Source organism: Cherax quadricarinatus, chromosome 61 (genome assembly GCF_038502225.1).
Source record: "Cherax quadricarinatus isolate ZL_2023a chromosome 61, ASM3850222v1, whole genome shotgun sequence".
Lineage (NCBI taxonomy): Eukaryota > Metazoa > Arthropoda > Malacostraca > Decapoda > Parastacidae > Cherax > Cherax quadricarinatus.
The window spans coordinates 11,174,072-11,192,001 of NC_091352.1; the positions used below are offsets into that span (position 1 = coordinate 11,174,072).

Below are 17,930 nucleotides of genomic sequence, written 5' to 3' on the forward strand. Positions count from 1 at the left end.
ACTGGTCAGTTAACAAATTTCTAAAATATTTTCTTATACGCTAGAAGATATATTTTTTCATTTATGATAATGTAAAAATTAATAATTTTATACCAAAAGAACCTTAGAAAACTTACCTAATGTTATTATAAGCGCAATTTAATTTACCCTAATCCAACTGAACATATTTTAGACAAGTTTACAATAATTTAATAATAAACACAATGAAGTACATTTATTCGTTAGATTCAGGATGATTCCTGTGAAATTATTGCATACACAAATTTTCGCTTGCCTTATTCGGCAAGAAGAACGTTGCTATTTAAGCCAAAAACGAAAGTTTTACCTATTCGGCACGACACAGAAGTGTATGTATTTAAGGATTTTTGCTTGAATGTCTCATATTTTGGGTAGCAATAGTTATAGCAACTAAAATAAGAGCAGCAGAAATAGCAGCAATAGGAGCAGCGACGTTAACAGAGCACCTTGACCGGGTAGGTCACTCACCACTCTTAGCAATCAAAAGAATACAAAACACCTACCGAAAACAAAAATAATAAATGAATCCATCGAGCATTAATAAAACACAACACTAATACCATCAATCCAAGTTAAAACAGCCAGCATCATTTAGAAATCCCATTAATCAATATCAAAAGACAATCCTGAAAGTTTCCCCGAGATGCCTACAGGCACCTCGGTAATTATAAAGATCTCGACGAAGGCGGAAAGACCTCAGCCGAGAGAAAACTATTAAAATGAATTCCACAATCAGCGGCACGAGACAAGCTTCCCAGGTGGCTATGGGTGAAATGTGTTGGCCGGTATACTCATGTGACAGAGGTTACTTTCAAAGCGAAGATTCCTTTTGCAGGAAAAGAGCCAGACATTCAGCTCCTGCATTACCCTGTATGACTTGCTGGGAAGGCAAGGGAGGAGCAGGGAGGAGCAGGGAGGAGCAGGGAAGAATAGGGGAGAAGAGGCAGAGCTAATGGAAGAGGTTATTGTGAGAAACAAGAGCAAGGGATGAAGGAAAATGCGATGGAGAGAGAGAGAGAGAGAGAGAGAGAGAGAGAGAGAGAGAGAGAGAGCTTGTGAGCGAGGGAGAGTGGTCATATGTCAAGATAAGGGAGGCTGGATGTGATAAGTAGAGCTCGCTCCTCCGTGAGAGGAAATTGTGCGAGGCTCTGAATGTTGGTGTGAAAAGTGGCGAGGGTTACTGTGTTGGAGGTGGTGGTGGTCGTGTTGGAGGTATCTTTAAGGTGTTGTAGATTGCCATGAACACCTTAATTTACAGAATAATTATCATTAACTCGCTTAACTCTCTCTCAAAAAAAATCAGCATAGATGCTAATATAAGCAGGAAAAAATAAGGAATATTATAACGGAAGACACTGCAGAAATTAGCATTGAACAGATTCCTATAGCAAAATTGCCATAGTTATGCTTTATCCGATATACAATCCGGATATGATGAATGGTGGATAGGAGCGTTCTGAGAACGGAGTGAAATTAACTAAGTACTGACAGAAGATACCGAAGAGTTTTAGGTTATGTGAAACAGAGAATTTGGCAGAATTTGCTATGCAGTAAGGTATTTCAAGCGGGAAAAATAACTTTCAATGTACACGAGTTGGCAAACTGAAAAAAAAAAAAGGGATTACTAAATAAAGAGATGAAACGTCAGAGAGAGAGAGAGGGCGAGAGAACGACAGAGAGAACGACAGAGAGAAAAAAAAACAAAGAATGTAAGAAAGACAGAAGCCAAAACATGGTAAAGAATAAAATGGTGTGTAGGAGTGAAAATGCAGGAAAAGGTTAAACTTTGCACCCCGCTGCTGAGGGGTTACTGCTTTAATGGGTATAGAAAAAAACTGGTGATGTGTGCACTGGACAGTGTGTTCCAGGGACATACATAGTGATACAAACTATGGTCATGTAGTTCAACAGACAGGTTTGTGTACTAATAATTGGACATTCCTGATACTATAAATCCTCCCTCCCCGTTCCTTCCCATCACTGCGCATTTTTCTCGTATCGTTTGCGGCACGCAGATCGCAAGAACCGCATCAGAGAGACGGGGAAAGAGAGAGAGATAGAGAGAGAGATAGAGAGATAGAGATAGAGAGATAGAGATAGAGAGATAGAGAGAGAGATAGAGAGAGTGATAGAGAGATAAAGCTCCTGGAGAGCGAAACGTTGCCACAATAAATGTCACATTAGTTGCACTTGTGTCCTTTTACTTTACATATTGTCGGTAATTCTACCAACTTTATTACAGAGAGATAGAGAGAGAGAGATAGAGAGAGAGATAGAGAGAGAGATAGAGAGAGAGATAGAGAGAGAGATAGAGAGAGAGAGAGAGAGATAGAGAGAGATAGAGAGAGAGACTGAGACTACTTGTATGTCTCATAACAATAAAAATGCTTTCAAATGAGCTGATGTAGGTAACAGCTCTTAGCTTCCCAATAAAGTTAGGAATCCTTAACCTGTAAATAGCTTGTCAATAAAGCTAGGGATGCTTAACCTTGCCAAACCCTGTGTAAAAAAAGAGACGGAGAGAGACGGAGAGAGACGGAGACAGAGAGAGAGACGGAGAGAGACGGAGACGGAGAGAGACGGAGAGAGACGGAGAGAGAGGCGGAGAGAGACGGAGAGAGAGAGACGGAGAGAGACGGAGAGAGAGAGAGACGGAGAGAGAGACGGAGAGAGAGAGACGGAGAGAGAGAGACGGAGAGAGAGAGACGGAGAGAGAGAGACGGAGAGAGAGAGACGGAGAGAGACGGAGAGAGACGGAGAGAGAGAGACGGAGAGAGACGGAGAGAGACGGAGAGAGACGGAGAGAGACGGAGAGAGACGGAGAGAGACGGAGAGAGAGAGACGGAGAGAGACGGAGAGAGACGGAGAGAGACGGAGAGAGACGGAGAGAGACGGAGAGAGACGGAGAGAGACGGAGAGAGAGAGTGGTAACTAAATAAAACTAACCCTTCATAACCAAACATCCGCAATTGTCAGCTCAGAAGAAAAGAGGGGAGAGAGAGATGAGAGGGGAGAGAGAGATGAGAGGGGAGAGAGAGATGAGAGGGGAGAGACAGATGAGAGGAAAGTGTCGCCTACTGTTTGCAACCAATTTGCAGTGTTGATTGAAACTGTAATCCTCAGACTTCATCACGGCAGAAGACTCGTTTATTTTTGCCAGCGCAAGCCACCAGCTTCCCAGACAACACAGTGAATGCTGGTAGTGGTCACTGTGCGTGTGTCTGGCTACAGAGATTTTATTATATTGACTGGGAAGCGATAAATTTGGGAAATGGGAGGTAATCAGGTTCGATCTAACGAGGAGAGGGCGCTCATGAAGACTACATCAATCTTTTCCCCTGGCAAAGGGTTAAAAACCAATAAGGAACAGAAAGGGACAATACCGCGATTGGAACAATACACAAATAACCACGTTTCAATTTACAAAGTCTCATTGTGACTTTGTAAATAGTCCAAGTCGGATAGAAACAACGTCGTAAGCTCCTATGTGCAGGTTATTTATATACACAATATTAAACTAATTTTATGAGCTTATTTTTTTAAAGCCAGGTTAAAGCAATGTTATAAATTTCGTACTAAAGTGTTTATAAGCCACCCAGTTTTTAATATCTAATATTTAGTCGTAGACGTTATAACGAAGAACCTAGAACCACAGATCCATGAAGGTTCTCGCCCTTACAAAACTATCCGTGGTATAAACCTTGGTAATAAATACCGACAAGTTGGTTTAGAAAGACACGTAAGCAAACACTAACATATTTTTTAGAAAACGTTTCGGTCCTGGGACCTTGATCACTTCTGAAGTGATCAAGGTCCCAGGACCTTGTTATAGTGTTTGCTTACGTGTCTTTCTAAACCAAAACTATCCGTATGCGAAACTTAAGCAACACACAAATATTGCTATAAGAGTGGATATATTTTGAGAATTAACAAGTAAAAAATATTTTGATTAATAAAAACGAATAAAAAATTGCATCAGATGAAAGAATTGGGGTAAATTTTCTCTTCCACATTTTTCATCCACAAACGAACTACATTTGCATCTTACATTTGCATCCGCAGAATATCCGAACAATTTCTTGCATCCGCAAAATAAGCGTGACATCCTCATACACATCCGCGGATATCTAAATTTTCACAGCCGATACATCTCTAGAGGGGATAGTTTTCCTATCAAACCCCTCCAGCAGTTAACGTGTTCAATTTGCTATATTCTATCATACACAGAAAAGTCAGCATTGTTCTCACCACCACGAATCATTCTGCCACAATGCAGCAATCTCCCTCGCTCGAGCCAGCAGTCTGGAGGTTTTAGTCATGGGAAAACGTTAAGTCCGTAGGGGTCATACAGTACTTGGTGAATGGGGGAAAACAGATCCAAGAAAGGGGAGGATTAGCTCTATTTTTATCGAATCGAGAGACTTTCCCTAGCATCACGTAACGCTATCAAGGGCACAACAGGCAGTCACTCTTGCACTGGCCGCCACTAGGTTCACTGAGGAGGCACTCCTCTCCTCCACCTCTCACGTCAACATTACTCTTGTTTAGAGAAAATTTCTTCCTTGTACGGCGTCTAGTTTCTTATCCAGAACACTTCACCACTTTTCCAGCGAGTCTTTCCCTGCCATCCTTGCTTGTATCGAAGGACAAGTAAGAGTTGTGAGCATGAAGATCAAGTTGACCGAAGCTCCAGATTTGATGGTTGATGACTTAAATACATTGTTTTATTTTATGCAATTCAGAAGAGCTCAGTCGCAGCTTTCCCGGCTTTCATACAGATGGACAGAGGGCGGGAAGAGATACTGCCACCAACTGCCCTCTCCACACCTACAAACTAATTTCTTGACATGCTTTGGAGAGGTCAACAGGCATTTCCACTCACCCTCACCACAGACTATCACTTTTCTCCGTCATCATCACAAGTCATTTCTTGTCACCTTGAAAGATGACCTCAGCCAACAAGCAGTGAGTAAAACCATTAACAGTGAAACCTTTATATAAAAAAAAGGTATTCACTGCAGTCTCTCTCACTGCACTCGCCCTCACCACAGACATTTCCGCTGACAACCAGCAACCTCAAAACACGATAATTTTCAATGTCACTTAGTCTTGCCGCAACTATCATTGCCTCTCCCATTGTCAGGACATAAATGACCTTCACAGTACATTAGGCCAACTGTCAGTCAAACAACTTGATATTAATTAGATCTACCAGCGTGCTGCGTCCTTCAAATAATATGCAAACTCGGTGGCGTCACCCGCTGATATTAAAGTCGGGAGAGTGGAAAACATGCTGCTAATGGAATTTGAATGCGAGTTATGTTTTTATGATTTTTTTGCATCTGATGCTAGGAAAATATTTATATTAGTGCAGCAGTCAAAGTAAAAAAAATAATCGGGGGAAGAGATAGTATTGGCAAACAACTGACAACAGTAGGAAAATAGTAATAATCCAGCAGCAGCCAACATTCACAGCAGCAGCCTGTGAAAAAACTCTAGATTAAACGGAAAGAAAATTAGCGAGAGCTGAAGCAGCACAAGCTGACACCGGGCAAGAAGCTTAAAGAACAGTAACTCAAGCGTAAGTAGCACTAGAAGCAGAAACAGCAGAAGCAAAAGCTAAAACGAAGAGTGAACTCCGACAGACAGCAATGAGATTACTTCGATAACACAAACACCAGCAGTGCTTAAAACTACACCGCAGAAACTGGAGCAGAAGCACTACCCACCACCATCACCACTATGTACCAGCACTGGAATGCTGCACGATATTCCCATCGCCCTAGAGACTCTAAGTCTCCCAGCTCAGCCTGACAGATTTCATTAGTTTATGTATGAAACCCATCCTTTGTGGGGGGGGAAATGTAACAAGGGAAACACCGTCAGCATTTGTACCCACCACTGTAGCCAGACACTGCGGCGACTCCCACGTGCAGAAATTCGTACAGAACAAGGTAACCGCAAATAACGTAATTCATAAAGACTAAGATACCAGTACATTTCTGAAGCCCGCATCAAGTAACTGATACACAATAGGCTACCCACACACTGCGGGTACTCTATACAGCGTTAAACCAATGCATAAAATATTAACATTGCCTTTATATAAATAAGCCAGAGGGCCGAAATGAGACAGTTATAAATAAAGTGTTGAATTAAGCACAATTTATCCCCGAGATTAAATTCAGGGTGATGGATGTACTGCAGAAATTTTAAAGTGGAATTACGTGATGAATTTTGGTGTAAATTTCCAGCTGAGTCGAAAATTACACGGTCAGTAAGAGTTGTTCTTGTGTTCTCTCTAGTTTTTCCTTTTACGTAGTATTAAGTGTTTTTCTTGTGTTCCTTGTAAAGTGCTGTTGCACTCCTGTTCAGTGTTTTCTGTAAAGTGCTGTTGCTTTCGTGTGCAGTGTTCTCTGTAAAGTGCTGGTGTTCTCTGGTAGCAATGATTATAGCATTAATAAAATCAGGTAATATTCGTTACTATCACTTTTTAAACAATCGCAAGTTAAGAGATGTTACGTGAGGTGTTGATGTTTCTGGTTCTCACACCAACACAAGAAACACACACACGCGCTCACACACGCGCAAACTCACACACACGCGCGCGCGCACACACAAACACACACGCGCAAACACACGCGCAAACACACGCGCAAACACACGCGCAAACACACGTGCAAACACACACGCGCGCAAACACACACGCGCGCAAACACACACGCGCGCAAACACACACGCGCGCAAACACACACGCGCGCAAACACACACACGCGCAAACACACACACGCGCAAACACACACACGCGCAAACACACACACGCGCAAACACACACACGCGCAAACACACACACGCGCAAACACACACACGCGCAAACACACACACGCGCAAACACACACACGCGCAAACACACACACGCGCAAACACACACACGCGCAAACACACACACGCGCAAACACACACACGCGCAAACACACACACGCGCAAACACACACACGCGCAAACACACACGCGCAAACACACACACGCGCAAACACACACACGCGCAAACACACACACGCGCAAACACACACACACATCAGAAGAGTGGTGGAACACCTAGAAAGGAACGATCTCATCAACAGCAGCCAACATGGTTTCAGGGACGGGAAATCCTGTGTCACAAACCTACTGGAGTTCTATGACATGGTGACAGCAGTAAGACGAGAGAGAGGGGTGGGTGGATTGCATTTTCTTGGACTGCAAGAAGGCGTTTGATACAGTTCCACACAAGAGATTGGTGCAAAAACTGGAGGACCAAGCAGGGATAACAGGGAAGGCACTACAATGGATCAGGGAATACTTGTCAGGAAGACAGCAGCGAGTCATGGTACGTGGCGAGGTGTCAGAGTGGGCACCTGTGACCAGCGGGGTCCCGCAGGGGTCAGTCCTAGGACCAGTGCTGTTTCTGGTATTTGTGAACGACATAACGGAAGGAATAGACTCTTGAGGTTTCCCTGTTTGCAGATGACGTGAAGTTGATGAGAAGAATTCACTCGATCGAAGACCAGGCAGAACTACAAAGGGATCTGGACAGGCTGCAGACCTGGTCCAGCAATTGGCTCCTGGAGTTCAATCCCACCAAGTGCAAAATCATGAAGATTGGGGAAGGGCAAAGAAGACCGCAGACGGAGTACAGTCTAGGGGGCCAGAGACTACAAACCTCACTCAAGGAAAAAGATCTTGGGGTGAGTATAACACCAGGCACATCTCCTGAAGCGCACATTAACCAAATAACTGCTGCAGCATATGGGCGCCTAGCAAACCTCAGAACAGCATTCCGACATCTTAATAAGGAATCATTCAGGACCCTGTACACCGTGTACGTTAGGCCCATATTGGAGTATGCGGCACCAGTTTGGAACCCACACCTAGCCAAGCACGTGAAGAAACTAGAGAAAGTGCAAAGGTTTGCAACAAGACTAGTCCCAGAGCTAAGAGGTATGTCCTACGAGGAGAGGTTAAGGGAAATCAACCTGACGACACTGGAGGACAGGAGAGATAGGGGGGACATGATAACGACATACAAAATACTGGGAGGAATTGACAAGGTGGACAAAGACAGGATGTTCCAGAGATTGGACACAGTAACAAGGGGACACAGTTGGAAGCTGAAGACACAGATGAATCACAGGGATGTTAGGAAGTATTTCTTCAGCCACAGAGTAGTCAGTAAGTGGAATAGTTTGGGAAGCGATGTAGTGGAGGCAGGATCCATACATAACTTTAAGCAGAGGTATGATAAAGCTCACGGCTCAGGGAGAGTGACCTAGTAGCGATCAGTGAAGAGGCGGGGCCAGGAGCTCGGACTCGACCCCCGCAACCTCAACTAGGTGAGTACAACTAGGTGAGTACACGCGCGCGCGCGCACACACCCACACACACGCTCGCGCGCGCACACACACGCACACAGACACACACAGACACACACGCACACAGACACACACACACACACACACACACACACACACGCACACACACACACACGCACGCGCGCACACACACACACACACACACACGCGCGCGCGCACGCACACACGCGCAAACACACACACGCGCAAACACACACGCGCGCAAACACACACGCGCAAACACACACACGCGCAAACACACACACGCGCAAACACACACACGCGCAAACACACACACGCGCAAACACACACACGCGCAAACACACACACGCGCAAACACACACACGCGCAAACACACACACGCGCAAACACACACACGCGCAAACACACACACGCGCAAACACACACGCGCGCAAACACACACACGCGCAAACACACACACGCGCAAACACACACACTATTGTTGCTCCAAACCTCTCAACAAATTCCGTTGCCTCTGCCTCTCAGGCCAACAAACTCTTCTGTTGCTCGTAGAGGCACAGACTAAAAAAAAAAAAAACCGCACTTCCGTTGCCTCTGCCTCTCAGGCCAACACACAAAACAAATTATGCAAATAACTAATAATTTTAAGAAAGCATTTCCGTGCTGGAATCATTTCAAGCAACTTCATGGCTCAACTGGCAGAGAATTAGCCTAGTAAATACCACACAGCCTAGCTCAATTAAACTAATTATCTAGCTTATTATGCAAAAATGGATAAGCCAGCGTATTGCATTATGAACAGCCTATATAAAATGAAGAATCTAGGTTGCAGTGAGTATATAACGAATAATCTTATACGAATAATCAGTTTTGTTCAATAATCCAGCTTAGAATATGAACTTTAAAAAATTAATAATAATGGCTTATAAAATGAATAATAGTATATAAAATATTTTATATATCAAAAATAATGACAAAACTAATAATTTTGTCAGACTATGCAACTAATAATCTAGTAACTGATACAGACTAGGTTACCCCCACACAAATGCATTAAACAAATGCATAAAATATTAACATCGCCTTTATATAAAGAAGCCAGAGGGCCGAAATGAGACAGTTGTAAATAAAGTGTTGAATTAAGCACAGCTAATAATCTAGCCTAATTAACAATGAATAATAAAATTAAAATTTAATAATCTAGTTTAATTTTAAAAAATGAATCTAACGTACTTAAAAATGAATAATCTAACCTACATAAAAAAGAATAAGCCTAAAAATGAATAATCTAGCCTAAAAATGAATAATCTAGCCTAAAAATGAATAATTTAGCCTAAAAATGAATAAGCTATCCCAATTAAAAATGAATAATTTAAACTAATTAAAAATTAATTAGCTTAATTAGCTAAAAATTTAAAATTAACAACTAGCCTAATTAAGCAATGACTGATGTAATTATAAAATGCCTGGCAGTATTAGAATACATAAATTTCCCCGTATCTTAATGAATCTACGAACCACCAGGGCTTTAATGGTAGGCTAATGATGCTGATGAAAGGCTCTTGATCCAAGGGGCTAGAGTTAGTCGTCCTGGGTCAAACCATATCATCCATGGTACCCCAGACGCTGTAGGACTCTGCAGGCGAGGGCGATGGTTGTGTCCAATGGGAAGAGCTAAACCCGTAGGGGATCATAGTGTCTGGAGAATGAGGTGGAGGGGAGGGGGGTAAACCAGGTCAGAGTCTAGGGTAGTAGTTCAATTTCCTTGGATCAAGAGCAGCCTTCATTAGCAACGGATTTCAGAAAAAGTGATAAAATCTTACCTTGGAATATTTTTTAGGTGAACACAACTTAAACTGTGTCCCTGAATACATTTCCCATTTGTCTTCCAAATTTTTCAAATTTTCTGTCGCTCACAACTCGAGAACCCCTCATCATACCGGATTCAAATTTCGAACGCTCGTGTACGGCAACAAGGACCAGATTCTAGGAACAGAGCCATCCATCTGTCAGCTACAGCTTCCTCACACCATCTAAGATTTTAGTTTTAAATTTCAGAACGTCTCATCTCGTCGGCTACAAATATTAAGCTGTGGTCAAGTATTACTGTGCTCAAAATTGCATATACTATTATTAACACTGATTTCCACGAGACTGCTTTAAAGATCCCTATTTAATTGGCTGCTCAATTTCAGGTATTTTTAATACCAGGGGTATTAAAACTCCTTTTACCAGGGGTATTAAAACTGCTAGAACCAGGAGCATTAAAACTGCTAATACCAGGGGCATTAAAACTGCTAATACCAGGGGTATTAAAACTCATAATGCCAGGGGTATTAAAACTCAATGCCAGGGGCGTTAAAACTCATAATGCCAGGGGCGTTAAAACTCAATGCCAGGGGCGTTAAAACTCATAATGCCAGGGGCGTTAAAACTCATAATGCCAGGGGCGTTAAAACTCATAATGCCAGGGGCGTTAAAACTCATAATGCCAGGGGCGTTAAAACTCATAATGCCAGGGGCATTAAAACTAATACCAGGGGCACTAAAACTCCTAATACCAGGGGTATTAAAACTCCTAATACCAGGGGTATTAAAACTCCTAATACCAGGGGTATTAAAACTCCTAATACCAGGGGTATTAAAACTCCTAATACCAGGGGTATTAAAACTCCTAATACCAGGGGTATTAAAACTCCTAATACTAGGGGTATTAAAACTCCTAATACCAGGGGTATTAAAACTCCTAATACCAGGGGTATTAAAACTACTAATACCAGGGGTATTAAAACTACTAATACCAGGGGTATTAAAACTACTAATACCAGGGGTATTAAAACTCCTAATACCAGGGGTATTAAAACTCCTAATACCAGGGGTAATAAAACTGCTATTACAAGGGGTAATAAATCTATTACCAGGGGTATTAAAACTCCTAATACCAGGGGTAATAAAACTGCTAATACCAGTGGTATTAAAACTCCTAATACCAGTGGTATTAAAACTGCTAATACCAGGGGTAATAAAACTGCTAATACCAGGGGTAATAAAACTGCTAATACCAGGGGTAATAAAACTCCTAATACCAGGGGTAATAAAACTGCTATTACCAGGGGTAATAAAATTGCTAATACCAGGGGTATTAAAATCTTAATACAAGGGTGCTAGAAATCGTAATACCCCGGTATTAAAATATTTTAGTGCCTCCCATTCACCATGAAGGTGCAAGACACTTACGGATTTAGCGCTTCTTCATCAATGCAACTGAGCTAAAAACAAAATCCTTACCTCGTGGTAGGCAGAAAACTTAATTTCCAGGAAAAAATGAAAACCTCCTTTTCTTATTTCTTCTCTTCCCTTTCTTGATTCTTCTTCCTGCTGTTTTCCCCGTTTTCTTGCCTTTTCACCATTTTTAAGTTTCTGGTGCAGCAGAAACGTCTAACCTGTGAATGTGCGAAACTGCAGTCAGGATACATGTTAAATTAACACACAACAGTTAATAACACTGTTCGATTTTTAACCAAGTCTGAGACAAGTCTGAGACAAGTCTGATGAAACACACAAGTCGAGAACACGAAATATAAAAAAAGAAATACTTTGAAAAATATATATATATTCTACGCCTTCCCCCACATGGAAAAGAAAAAAAATATATTAATAAAAGCTTCCCAGGAAAAGACAACTTCTGTAAAATTTTGGGAAGTAACGTGGAAATCCGCGTCACGAATGTTACTGTGTGAAGGAAGTAGAGAGAAAGTTGTCTGGGAAATAGGGTTTTTTGATTTGTCAATGTGAGAGGCACGTGATGATCCTTCTTCCCTTTGTACACGCAGGTGGTAACTGCGTGCTAGTGTACACTGAGGAGGGTGTACACACAGGTGGTAACTGCGTGCTAGTGTACACCGAGGAGGGTGTACACACGGGTGGTAACTGCGTGCTAGTGTACACCGAGGAGGGTGTACACACAGGTGGTAACTGCGTGCTAGTGTACACTGAGGGTGTACACACAGGTGGTAACTGCGTGCTAGTGTACACTGAGGAGGGTGTACACACAGGTGGTAATTGCGTGCTAGTGTACACTGAGGGTGTACACGCAGGTGGTAACTGCGTGTTAGTGTACACTGAGGAGGGTGTACACACAGGTGGTAACTGCGTGCTAGTGTACACTGAGGAGGGTGTACACAGGTGGTAACTGCGTGCTAGTGTACACTGAGGAGGGTGTACACACAGGTGGTAACTGCGTGCTAGTGTACACCGAGGAGGGTGTACACACAGGTGGTAACTGCGTGCTAGTGTACACCGAGGAGGGTGTACACACAGGTAACTGCGTGCTAGTGTACACCGAGGAGGGTGTACACACAGGTGGTAACTGCGTGCTAGTGTACACCGAGGAGGGTGTACACACAGGTGGTAACTGCGTGTTAGTGTACACCGAGGAGGGTGTACACACAGGTGGTAACTGCGTGCTAGTGTACACCGAGGAGGGTGTACACACAGGTGGTAACTGCGTGCTAGTGTACACCGAGGAGGGTGTACACACAGGTGGTAACTGCGTGCTAGTGTACACCGAGGAGGGTGTACACACAGGTGGTAACTGCGTGCTAGTGTACACCGAGGAGGGTGTACACACAGGTGGTAACTGCGTGCTAGTGTACACCGAGGAGGGTGTACACACAGGTGGTAACTGCGTGCTAGTGTACACCGAGGAGGGTGTACACACAGGTGGTAACTGCGTGCTAGTGTACACCGAGGAGGGTGTACACACAGGTGGTAACTGCGTGCTAGTGTACACCGAGGAGGGTGTACACACAGGTGGTAACTGCGTGCTAGTGTACACCGAGGAGGATGTACACACAGGTGGTAACTGCGTGCTAGTGTACACCGAGGAGGGTGTACACACAGGTGGTAACTGCGTGTTAGTGTACACCGAGGAGGGTGTACATACAGGTGGTAACTGCGTGCTAGTGTACACTGAGTAAGGTGTACACACAGGTGGTAATTGCGTGCTAGTGTACACTGAGGAGGGTGTACACAGGTGGTAACTGCGTGCTAGTGTACACTGAGGAAGGTGTGCACACAGGTGGTAATTGCGTGCTAGTGTACACTGAGGAGGGTGTACACAGGTGGTAACTGCGTGCTAGTGTACACTGAGGAAGGTGTACACACAGGTGGTAACTGCGTGCTAGTGTACACTGAGGAAGGTGTACACACAGGTGGTAACTGCGTGCTAGTGTACACTGAGGAGGGTGTACACACAGGTGGTCACTGCGTGCTAGTGTACACTGAGGAGGGTGTACACACAGGTGGTAACTGCGTGCTAGTGTACACTGAGGAGGGTGTACACACAGGTGGTAACTGCGTGCTAGTGTACACTGAGGAGGGTGTACACACAGGTGGTCACTGCGTGCTAGTGTACACTGAGGAGGGTGTACACACAGGTGGTAACTGCGTGCTAGTGTACACTGAGGAGGGTGTACACACAGGTGGTAACTGCGTGCTAGTGTACACTGAGGAGGGTGTACACACAGGTGGTAACTGCGTGCTAGTGTACACTGAGGAGGGTGTACACACAGGTGGTAACTGCGTGCTAGTGTACACTGAGGAGGGTGTACACACAGGTGGTCACTGCGTGCTTGTGTACACTGAGGAGGGTGTACACACAGGTGGTAACTGCGTGCTAGTGTACACTGAGGAGGGTGTACACACAGGTGGTAACTGCGTGCTAGTGTACACTGAGGAGGGTGTACACACAGGTGGTCACTGCGTGCTTGTGTACACTGAGGAGGGTGTACACACAGGTGGTAACTGCGTGCTAGTGTACACTGAGGAGGGTGTACACACAGGTGGTCACTGCGTGCTAGTGTACACTGAGGAGGGTGTACACACAGGTGGTCACTGCGTGCTAGTGTACACTGAGGAGGGTGTACACACAGGTGGTAACTGCGTGCTAGTGTACACTGAGGAGGGTGTACACACAGGTGGTAACTGCGTGCTAGTGTACACTGACGAGGGTGTACACACAGGTGGTAACTGCGTGCTAGTGTACACTGAGGAGGGTGTACACACAGGTGGTAACTGCGTGCTAGTGTACACTGAGGGTGTACACACAGGTGGTAACTGCGTGCTAGTGTACACTGAGGAGGGTGTACACACAGGTGGTAACTGCGTGCTAATGTACACTGAGGAGGGTGTACACACAGGTGGTAACTGCGTGCTAATGTACACTGAGGAGGGTGTACACACAGGTGGTAACTGCGTGCTAGTGTACACTGACGAGGGTGTACACACAGGTGGTAACTGCGTGCTAGTGTACACTGAGGAGGGTGTACACACAGGTGGTAACTGCGTGCTAGTGTACACTGAGGAGGGTGTACACAGGTGGTAACTGCGTGCTAGTGTACACTGAGGAGGGTGTACACACAGGTGGTAACTGCGTGCTAGTGTACACTGAGGAGGGTGTACACACAGGTGGTAACTGCGTGCTAGTGTACACCGAGGAGGGTGTACACACAGGTGGTAACTGCGTGCTAGTGTACACTGAGGAGGGTGTACACTGAGGAGGGTGTACACAGGTGGTAACTGCGTGCTAGTGTACACTGAGAAGGGTGTACACAGGTGGTAACTGCGTGCTAGTGTACACTGAGGAGGGTGTACACAGGTGGTACCCAGGTACAACAGGTTGTATTACCACTCAGCCTTGCAACACACCAAGGTGTACACCATCACTCACCACAACCTATTATCATTATAACAATCAAAAGCAAGCGCTAAACCCATTAAGATCATAAAGCGACACCACAAGCTAGGCCTATAAATTTAACATTTCGTCCCTCTTAGATAACAAAAGTAGGCGTGGCTTCATAGTTATTCATAGTATCATTATATCATTATTAATATAGTATTAGTTGTTTTGTCATTATTAATTCGACATTGTTACATTATTAGTAAATTATTTTTAATTATTTAAATTACTTTTATAATTATTTTTATTTTTATTAATTCAGTATTATTATTATCAAAGGGTAGCGCTACACCAGTCAGGTTAGATAAATGGGGAGAGTAGCTACAAGTTCTCGGATCAAAAGCCCTTCCCCAGCGTGGCTTACTCCCGCGGGAGTGAGAGTTGTGTACATCTGTTGATTCCTCCTCAAAATATGCCGTCCCTTTTCTAACGAGTTAACGTGCGTCTGTTTCTGAACGATTTAAGCAAGTATTAATTATCTGAAGAGGGCCTCAACTAGAGGTCGAGAAAAGCACAATGTCCTCAGTGTTTTCATTTTATATCATGTCTGGTTACTCTACATTCTTAGGTTAAATGTGCGAGTTACTAACCATCATTAATTAAACAACGAAGAGAGATAACGTTATTTAATTAATGTAAAGCTTTCGTTCCATACGCTGCAAAGAGGAAGCAACACCGGGCAAACAGTTTAGATCCGCGAAAAAGGAAGATACTGTAGGTCAAACGCCTGTGTTCCAGAGCCTCTCACTATCATCACCATCGTGGAGGCTCACCGGCACTACGTTCATCATACCTGTCTACTATACGAGCCACTTACGCCCGTACTTGTCCCAGGAAATCAATCAACTAATCATCATTCATCTCTATCATCCTTATCATAACCCCCTTCCCTTTTCGGAGAGAGAGGGGGTTATGTCAGAATCTTCCACCCTACCCCCCCACCCCCACCAAGTAACAGTTCTAGTTGGGCGTACAAGGAGTGGCTAGAACTGTACCCCAAAGTATATCATTGGTGGTGAGCAGGGACATGCAGTCTCAAATGACCCCATTTAGAGTCAATAGGCTTTAAATTCAATTAACAAGACCAACCTTTGGCCAGTAATAATAAAAAGTTATCACCTTTATTTCTACTTCAATCGTGAAACGTAGGAAGAGGAAAGTATTTACAATTACGTTGATCAATAGCCCTTCACCTGTATCAAGATGCCCCCCCCCTTCCCCGTCACTCCTTGAAGGGATCTCACAGCTAGGGTAAGCTGCATCCTCATTGCCCATCATATATAAGTACGAGTTAAACCCACAACATACATCGTTGAGGCGGGGGTTAAAACAGCTCAACAGGCAGCTACTTCTGCCCCCACACTAAGTACTGGTTAAGGATACAATTCATGTGCGCATAACACGAGCCACTAAAGATACAATTTGTGCGTATACTGCACTAGTCATTAAAGATACAATTCATGTGCACATAGCACGTGTCATTAAACGTACAATTCATGTGTACACTGCACGAATCATTAAACAATTTGTGTGTACATTGCACGAGTCATTAGATGCAATTCACGTGTACACTGCACTAGATATTACGGATACCTCTCATATACAATACACGAGTAACCAAAAATAACTTATGTACCCGACAAATTTAACTCTTCCTTAAAAATATAATTAATAAGGGGAAAACGAGGTGTGCCTTTTCTCCTCGTCCTCGTTACTAGAACTCGCATGCACCTCATCCAGTCTAAGTTACCGTAACTATTTTTATATTAAAAATCAAGCGTTAGAGCCAAATGGGTGATAGAGCGCTGCTGTTACCATAAAAATGCGCTGGCAACTCCTCAGTCATCACATCCATCAACAATAAACAAATACAAAGTTTCCACCTACTGCATTTATGTCGCCTGGCTTATCGTGTAGTCAGTAACCACTAGCTTCACCCGTGCGTAAATTACCCTCTTCTTGCTGTCTCTTTCTCGTTTTCTCTTCGCAATGTCCACCTGCGGGTCGTACGAAGAAATGACAATAAGATATGCAGAAGTAACAGGTAAATGGGAGCAAGTGTAATTAAAGTTGCGAGACACACCCCAGGACGAGTCCACTGACAGCTGTTAGTAAACTTAGTGAAAACAATATAAATCCGGTAAAGTACAATAGACGATCGAAAGAAAAGAAAAGACAGTCTGGAGAATGTCTCAATAGCAATTAGGAGATTCGAGTCGTCACCCCGAGACATCGTCTCAAACAACGCTTCACGAACCAGTTCTCTACGTCACTGCTCAATATTTTTTTGTATGGACGGTAAACGTTCGTTAAACCTTAGTTGAAATATACTCTACACTAATATGAAAGCGAGTGTTATCATGAGATAATAATATATGCATAAAGTAATGTTAAATAAAGATTCTGAATCAGTTAAAATATCATTTTGATATTTTCTCGTTGAATCACGTGTTATTTACATGACTACGAGATAAAGTACTAAAGTAAATGATTACGTTACTTATGTGATTTGTTATGTAAGAGAAGAGGAGTGCGTTATTTGCTAGGCACCTTACTTAAGAGTGAATGAGTGAGTTTAGTAACTTGGCAAATTAATTCATTACAAGCGAGTCTTGCCTGAAGTGCGCGAACATCGCAGTTCATATGAACCTCTGAATCGCGACGACGTCTCCAGCAAGAGCGAAAATAGTGTTGAATCTTGAGTTATTCGCGCGCCACAACAAACAAACACACACACACACACACACACACACACACACACACACACACACACACACAGGATGTATAGGCTTTAACAG

At 43.7% G+C, this 17,930-nt stretch overlaps 1 long non-coding RNA gene across 6 annotated transcripts in view; it reads right to left on the reverse strand.

Annotated features, from left to right (window-relative positions):
* The window catches only part of LOC128699366 (uncharacterized), a 98,650-nt gene extending 81,347 nt beyond the window's left edge, over positions 1 to 17,303 (reverse strand). For 3 of the 6 annotated variants that reach the window (XR_008408590.2, XR_011393702.1, XR_011393703.1), the window contains exons 1-3: positions 17,020 to 17,294; positions 11,679 to 11,833; positions 10,214 to 10,376 (exon numbers count right to left, since the gene is read on the reverse strand). This is a non-coding gene — a long non-coding RNA (uncharacterized lncRNA). Of the gene's footprint in view, positions 1 to 10,213; positions 10,424 to 11,678; positions 11,834 to 17,019 lie in introns of all 6 variants that reach the window. The other 3 variants (XR_011393701.1, XR_008408589.2, XR_008408588.2) reach the window with 3 other exon arrangements.
* Positions 17,304 to 17,930: the final 627 nt, after the last annotated feature.